This window comes from Prionailurus viverrinus, chromosome D2, assembly GCF_022837055.1.
Source record: "Prionailurus viverrinus isolate Anna chromosome D2, UM_Priviv_1.0, whole genome shotgun sequence".
Taxonomy (NCBI): domain Eukaryota; kingdom Metazoa; phylum Chordata; class Mammalia; order Carnivora; family Felidae; genus Prionailurus; species Prionailurus viverrinus.
Window position 1 is genome coordinate 79324111 of NC_062571.1, and position 8044 is coordinate 79332154.

Below are 8044 nucleotides of genomic sequence, written 5' to 3' on the forward strand. Positions count from 1 at the left end.
TCTCTCAAAATAAATAAATAAACATTAAAATATAATATTTTACTCATTACTTATTAGTCAGAAACATTAAGCTACTGGCCTTATTACTTCCAATATGTTTTAGCAGTATTTTTCTGATCTTCACTGGAGATGGCCAGAAGACAATGACTAAGACTTGGACAGATGAGGAAACTGAAGCACAGAGAGCAGAAGTGACTCCCTTAGGTCCCCTAGCAAGTCACTGGCAGGGCAGGAACTAAGGCCTGGTTCTGTGATCTATCCCTCCAGCCCCCTCCTCCCAGGTCCAATGCCTTTCTACCCCCTCAACCTTTCTGCAACCCTCTGAAATGATGTGTGCCCCATTCACAGTGCCCACTAAACCTATCATCCAGAGGCTTTGATTTTGGCTCGGAGCTGAAAGATATGCAAACCGGTTGCATTTCATTTAGGGAAGGGCCTGGTTATTGTTAATATTTTCATCCTAAGTGCTCATTGGCAATTCACATGTAGTGACTGGTCAGGAGTACTGAGAGTGGGGCAGGTGGGTGGCTCAGTCAGTTCAGTGTCTGGCTCTTGATTTTGGCTCAGGTCATGATCTCAAGATCATGGGATCAAGCCCAGTGTCAAGCCCCATGGCAGGCTCTCTCCCTCTTCCTCTGCCCCTCTTGTGAGCATGCCTGTGCACTCTCAGAGTGGTGGGAGGGGCCGTGTGTTCCAGATGGCAAAAAGTAGGCGGTGGCTGTATGCAGAATCCAGGAGTTGAACTTTGTGATGTGATCCAGGTTACAGGGTTTGTTTTCCTGGCAAATTCTTCATCATTCACACCCACAAGGACTTTCACCCAGACCCCTTACTTTGCCAAGTGCCCATCCTGTGGCTCTTGCCTGGGGCAGGTGGTTGCAAACACCCTGCTACTTGTAAATTGCACATCTGTGGCAGAGGGCAGACCAGGTTCCAGGCTACTGGAATAAGCCTGTGAGCACCCCCTTACTTGGCCCAGGTTCCATCTCCAGACCTCTTCCACAGCTCCTGCTCTGCTCCCAGGATCTTCATCTTTACCCTCAGACTCCTGCTCAGCTGAGGACCTTGCTATGGTTCTGGCAACTGCCATGAAAAGAGTCAGGTTTTGCCCTAAATAGGAAGGATCTTCCAAACTGAAATCCTCTTCTAGCAGTGCATGTTACTATAGTATAGAATCTACACATGCCAGTTAATTCCCTGATTAATTCCCAAATCTGTGTCTGTGTAAGACTGGTTCTAATGCTTGCTTTGTCTTTTCAGCCTAAGTTTTTCTTACCTTTTAGCATGCATTGTTTTGCTGAAAACCAGACATAATGTATCTGGAGAAATGTATAGGAACTGAAGTAATCAGGTTGTTAGTGTGGAGTTTTATGTTAATCTGGTTAAGTTAGGCTATGTTTAACATTTGCTGTAACTATAGGTGTCAGAGGCTTCAATTTCCTCCAGTATTCTTGCTTTTGTTCCCCTACCCCCGTCTTTGGTTTCCCTAGAAACTCTTTTAAAATAGTGTGCATCCTACTCTTTCAACTGTCATCTGTTTTTATACTGAAGCCCTATTAATATTGGTAAGGCACTGAGGAAGGAAGGCATTCCAGAATCTTATGACTAAATCTATTTTTAGCATACCTGAGTCCCTAGACTGTCACCATCAAAAATGTCTTTTTTTTTTTTTTTTTTCCCCCTGCCCCTACTTGCTGACTGGAAGGCTAAAGGGGTCAGAGTAGTCTAATTGCTCATCCCCTGGTCACAAAAGACTCTGGTGGTTTCCCCTGAGGGTACACCTTTGTTAAGAATACTGTGGGCTGGAGCATCTGGGTGACTAGGTCAGTTAAGCCTCTGACTTCAGCTCAGGTCATAATCTCACGGTTCATAGGTTTGAGTCAGGCTCTGTGTTGACAGCTTGGAGCCTGGAGTCTGCTTCAGATTCTGTGTCTCCCTCTCTCTGTGACCCTCCCCCACTTATGTACTGTCTCTCTCTCTCTCAAAAATAAATAAACATAATTTTTTTTTTTTTTTTTTTTTAGGAATACTGTGGGCAGTATTTCCAAATGGTTACTTTCCCCTCCCCACTGCAGAAAGCCTGAGGGGATTCTTCTCCAATCTTCACTGTGTAAATATGGTGGGGCTCCTGGAAGTAAAACCCATAAAAGTATGGGACCTCCTAAATGTGGGCTCTCGAGAGTTTCCATCTCCTAGCTAGCTAGTCCACACTTGGCTTCCAGCAATTTATTAATGACCATTTAAGTGTTCCTACAAGTTACTGCCTCCAGAAGATTCTGTCCCTGATAAGCAAATCTCAAGTGTGATTTTCTGCATTTACCTCTTTCCAGTTTTCAGAGTGGCTCTTTGTTTACCCTGTGACCTCAATTATCTGGTAGATTTTTTTAAAGTCATTGATTTTCAGCTGAAACAGCTTTTCTCTTATGATAAAGACAGTTGTGATGAATTCTAAACTCTTGGCATGTCAGAGCTGAAACCAAAAGTGTTGATTTTTTTTTTTTAATTAATAATATAAACCCACATAAACAAAAGCTCTTTGGAGTATTCAACCCATGAGAATGTAAAGGGTCCTAAGCCAAAAGTATCTGAGAACTACTGTGTTACAATACACAGTCAGTCAGGATTCACACTATAAATGCTAAGTTAATAATAAACTGCTCTTTAAAATAGCTAAGCCAATCTGAAAAAGAAAAGGGAGATGACCCAAATAGATAAAATCATGAATGAAAGTGGAATTATTACAACCAATCCCTCAGAAATACAAGCAATTATTAGGGAATACTATGAAAAATTATATGCTGACAAACTGGACAACCTGGAAGAAATGGACAAATTCCTAAGCACCCACACACTTCCAAAACTCAAACAGGAAGAAACAGAAAACTTGAACAGACCCATAACCAGCGAAGAAATTGAATCAGTTATCAAAAATCTCCCAACAAGTAAGAGTCCAGGACCAGATGGCTTCCCTGGGAAATTCTACCAGACATTTAAAGCAGAGATAATACCTATCCTTCTTAAGCTTTTCCAAAAATAGAAAGAGAAGGAAAACTTTCAGACTCATTCTATGAAGCCGGCATTACTTTGATTCCTAAACGAAACAGAGACCCAGCAAAAAAAGAGAACTACAGGCCAATATCCTTGATGAATATGGATGCAAAAATTCTCAATAAGATACTAGCAAATTGAATTCAACAGCATATAAAAAGAATTATTCACCATGATCAAGTGTGATTCATTCCTGGGTGCAGGGCTGGTTCAACACTCGCAAATCAATCAATGTAATACATCACATTAATAAAAGAAAAGAACCATATGATCCTGTCAATGGATGCAGAAAAAGCATTTGACAAAATTCAGCATCCTTTCTTAATAAAAACCCTCAAGAAAAGTCGGGATAGAAGGAACATACTTAAACATCATAAAAGCCATTTAAGAAAAGCCCACAGCTAATATCATCCTCAATGGGGAAAAACTGAGAGCTTTTTCCCTGAGATCAGGAACATAACAGGGATGCCCGCTCTCACCGCTGTTGTTTAACATACTGTTGGAAGTACTAGCATCAGCAATCAGACAACAAAAGGAAATCAAAGGCATCAAAATTGGCAAAGATGAATTCAAGCTTTCACTTTTTGCAGATGACATGATATTATACATGGAAAACCCGACAGACTCCACCAAAAGTCTGCTAGAACTGATACATGAATTCAGCAAAGTTGCAGGATACAAAATTAATGTACAGAAATCAGTTGCATTCTTATACACTAATAATGAAGCAACAGAAAGGCAAATAAAAAAACTGATCCCATTCACAATTGCATCAAGAATCGTAAAATACCTAGGAATAAACCTAACCAAAGAAGTAAAAGATGTGTGTGCTGAAAACTATAGAAAGCTTATGAAGGAAATTGAAGAAGATACAAAGAAATGGAAAAACATTCCGTGCTCATGGATTGGAAGAATAAATATTGTTAAAATGTCAATACTACCCAAAGCTATCTACACATTCAATGCAATCCCAATCAAAATTGCACCAGCATTCTTCTTGAAGCAATCCTAAAATTTGTATGGAACCACAAAAGACCCTGAATAGCCAAAGTAATATTGAAGAAGAAGACCAAAGCAGGAGGCATCACAAGCCCAGACTTTAGCCACTACTACAAAGCTGTATTCATCAAAACAGAATGGTATTGGCACAAAAACAGACACATAGACCAATGGAATAGAATAGAAACCCCAGAACTAGACCCACAAAAGTATGGCCAAGTATGGCCAGCTAATCTTTGACAAAGCAGGAAAGAATATCCGATGGAAAAAAGACAGTCTCTTTAACAAATGGTGCTGGGACAACTGGACAGCAACATGCAGAAGAATGAAACTAACCCACTTTCTTACACCATTCACAAAAATAAACTCAAAATGGATAAAGGATCTGAATGTGAGACAGGAAACCATCAAAACCCTAGAAGAGAAAGCAGGAAAAAACCTCTCTGACCTCAGCCGCAGCAATTTCTTACTTGACACATCTCCAAAGGCAAGGGAATTAAAAGCAAAAATGAACTATTGCGACCTCATGAAGATAAAAAGCTTCTGCACTGCAAAGGAAACAATCAACAAAACTAAAAGGCAACCAACAGAATGGGAAAAGATATTTGCAAATGACACATCAGACAAAGGGCTAGCATCCAAAATCTATAAAGAACTCACCAAACTCCACACCCAAAAACCAAATAATCCAGTGAAGAAATGGGCAGAGGGGTGCCTGGGTGGCTCAGTCAGTTGAGCGTCTGACTTTGGCTCAGGTCATAATCTCACGGCTCATGTCATAATCTCACGGCTCATGAGTTCGAGCCCCTGGTCGGGCTCTGTGCTGACCGCTCAGAGCCTGGAGCCTGCTTTGGATTCTGTGTCTCCCTCTCTCTCTGCCCCTCCTCCACTCATGCTCTGTCTTTCACTCTCTCTCAAAAATAAATAAACATTCAAAAAATTTTTTTAAAAAAAGAAATGGGCAGAAAACACGAATAGACACTTCTCTAAAGAAGACATCCAGATGGCCAACAGGCACATGAAAAGATGCTCAATGTCACTCCTTATCAGGGAAATACACATCAAAACCACACTGAGATATCACCTCACACCAGTCAGAGTGGCCAAAATGAACAAATCAGGAGACTATAGATGCTGGAGAGGATGTGGAGAAACGGGAACCCTCTTGCACTGTTGGTGGGAATGCAAACTGGTGCAGCCACTCTGGAAAACAGTGTGGAGGTTCTTCAAAAAATTAAAAATAGATCTACCCTATGGCCCAGCAATAGCACTGCTAGGAATTTACCCAAGGGATACAGGAGTGCTGATGCATAGGGGCACTTGTACCCCAATGTTTATGCAGCACTGTCAACAATAGCCAAATTATGGAAAGAGCCTAAATGTCCATCAACTGATGCATGGATAAAGAAATTGTGGTTTATATACACAACGGAATACTACTTGGCAATGAGAAAGAATTAAATATGGCCTTTTGTAGCAACGTGGATGGAACTGGAGAGTGTTATGCTAAGTGAAATAAGTCATACACAGAAAGACAGATCCATATGTTTTCACTCATGTGGATCCTGAGAAACTTAACAGAAGACCAAGGGGAAAGGGAAAGGAAAAAAAAAAAGTCAGAGAGGGAGAGAGCCAAACCATAAGAGACTCTTAAAAACTGAGAATAAACTGAGGGTTGATGGGGGTGGGAGGGAGGGGTGGGTGGGTGATGGGCACTGAGGAGGGCACCTGTTGGGATGAGCCCTGGGTGTTGTATGGAAACCAATTTGACAATAAATTCCATATTAAAATATATAAAATAAAATAAAATAGCTAAGCCAAAAACTTACATTGTGATATTGGTGGGAAGTTTTTAAAAATATGTTTTATTCTTTATCTGATGTGGGGGAAAAAAAACAAAAACAAAATCTCCAATTCATGACAAGAGTAATGTAGCACATTACCAAGGTAATCTCAGCAACCACCATTCTAGCTTTGAAAAAAAAAAAAAGCATTAAGATTGAATTTACTCATTTCTCCTTTTTCTGCTCCTCTTACATTGTAATAAAGTTCTGAACTCATACTGCTACCTTTATCAGTTCCATGCAAAAACATATTCTGAATATGTCCAACCAAGTATAAAATAATCTCTAATCTCAATAATCATTCAGATGGTAAGGAACACAAAAATGAGAATTATTTCATAAAGTCCCAAACCACAAGGGAGTTATAGTACCTAAAACTTCTAAGTGTAGCACAGAAAAATTAGTAATTAATTCTGTAGTGCAGTGGAGGTCTATACTCGGTTTTCAACAGTAAAGAGGATTTTCCCTGCTATCCAAAAAACAAAACAAAACAAAACAAAAAAAAACATTGTAGGTAGAGAGAAAAGCATATGCAAAGGTAGAAGAGACCAGAATGCAGGCAGGAGACAAGAGTATGAAAGGCTTTATATGCTAAGCTAATGAACAAAGATGATGGTGACTAGGAGCAGGACAATCAGAGGACAGTGCAAAGAATGAAATGGAGAAGATGAAAATGAAAGCTAATGACCAGTGAACAAACTCTGGGGATTATTCAAATGAAAGTTAGTGCTTGAGAACGAAGAGGCAGAGGTGGAAAAAGACAGGAAGGTTTTTCTTTTAAAAAAGCAAGCAAGCGGGGCGCCTGGGTGGCGCAGTCGGTTAAGCGTCCGGCTTCAGCCAGGTCACGATCTCACAGGTCCGTGAGTTCGAGCCCCGCGTCGGGCTCTGGGCTGATGGCTCAGAGCCTGGAGCCTATTTCCGATTCTGTGTCTCCCTCTCTCTCTGCCCCTTGCCCGTTCATGCTCTGTCTCTCTCTGTCCCAAAAATAAATAAACGTTGAAAAAAAAATTTTTTTAAAAAAAGCAAGCAAGCAAGAGTGAAAGAAGAATGAAAGAAAAAGAAAAGAGAAAGAAAGAAAGAAAGAAAGAAAGAAAGAAAGAAAGAAAGAAAGAAAAAGAAATCATGACTTTGTGGTTTATTGGATATATGGGAATGAAAGAAAGGGAAGGACCACAGAACTCTATAGTTTTCTGACCTACAGCTTTCAGTTTTATGTAAGTCAACACCCAGTTGGTAATATTGATCTTATTCATTAACTTGAACTCTGAAAAAGAGTATTTTCCTTTGGGGACTGTCCAAATAGGCTACCACGGATCAATGTTAACTTATGACCATAGGAAGCCGGACATGGGAGGGGGGAGAAAACACACACACACAAAACTGTTTAGACACCTTAGAATCAGTCTAGATTCATCTTTACAAACATGAAAACTAGGACACTTACAATTAAGAACTTTTAACTTTCTGATTGCTGTACATATCAGATCCCTCGGTGGGGTTTCTCTTTCAATCTTGGTAAATCCTTCTAATATATACACTCTGGATAACAGATTACTCACAAAAAATTACACTCCAATTTTTCTAACACCACTCCACAGATAAAAAGAATGAAAAGGGTATTTTACAAGTATCTCCTGCTTTCCCAAAATTCCCACGACACCACCTAGCTTTTATGAAAGCCCTACATTAACACAGCAAGGTCTTATTTTCCTAACAGCAAATAACCTCTTCACATTTCTTTCGGTCATCAAAAACAGGCACTAATGGAGGCCTTTGCGAAAGAAAAGTGGAAAAACTAGAACTTTCGGAAACCTGGGGATGCTCTTCCCTTCCGGCCATTTCTGTTAAGGCAAAGGTTTTTTTGGTTTTTTTGTTTTTTTGTTTTTTTGTTTTTTTGTTTTTTGTTTTTTGGTTTTTTACAAGAACACTCCACTTGCGCGCATGAGGGAAACCCGTGTTCTCACTGGGCACATATTCTAACATAACTTAAGAACTCAAGAAAAACAAAAAATTATTTTGCACTGAAACAAAAAACTCAGAACATGCAGTCCTAAAACAAAATTAATATGGCGCAGAGTAAGATTTCTACTTTCCGGACTGAATGCCACCATAAATACATGGCTGACAGCCCAACTACGAAGAATGCTGACATT

General features: G+C 40.0%; 1 protein-coding gene across 1 annotated transcript in view; it reads right to left on the reverse strand.

Annotated features, from left to right (window-relative positions):
• The window catches only part of CUZD1 (CUB and zona pellucida like domains 1), a 33390-nt gene that overhangs the window by 24406 nt on the left and 940 nt on the right, over nt 1-8044 (reverse strand). The gene's annotated exons all lie outside the window — the stretch shown is intronic.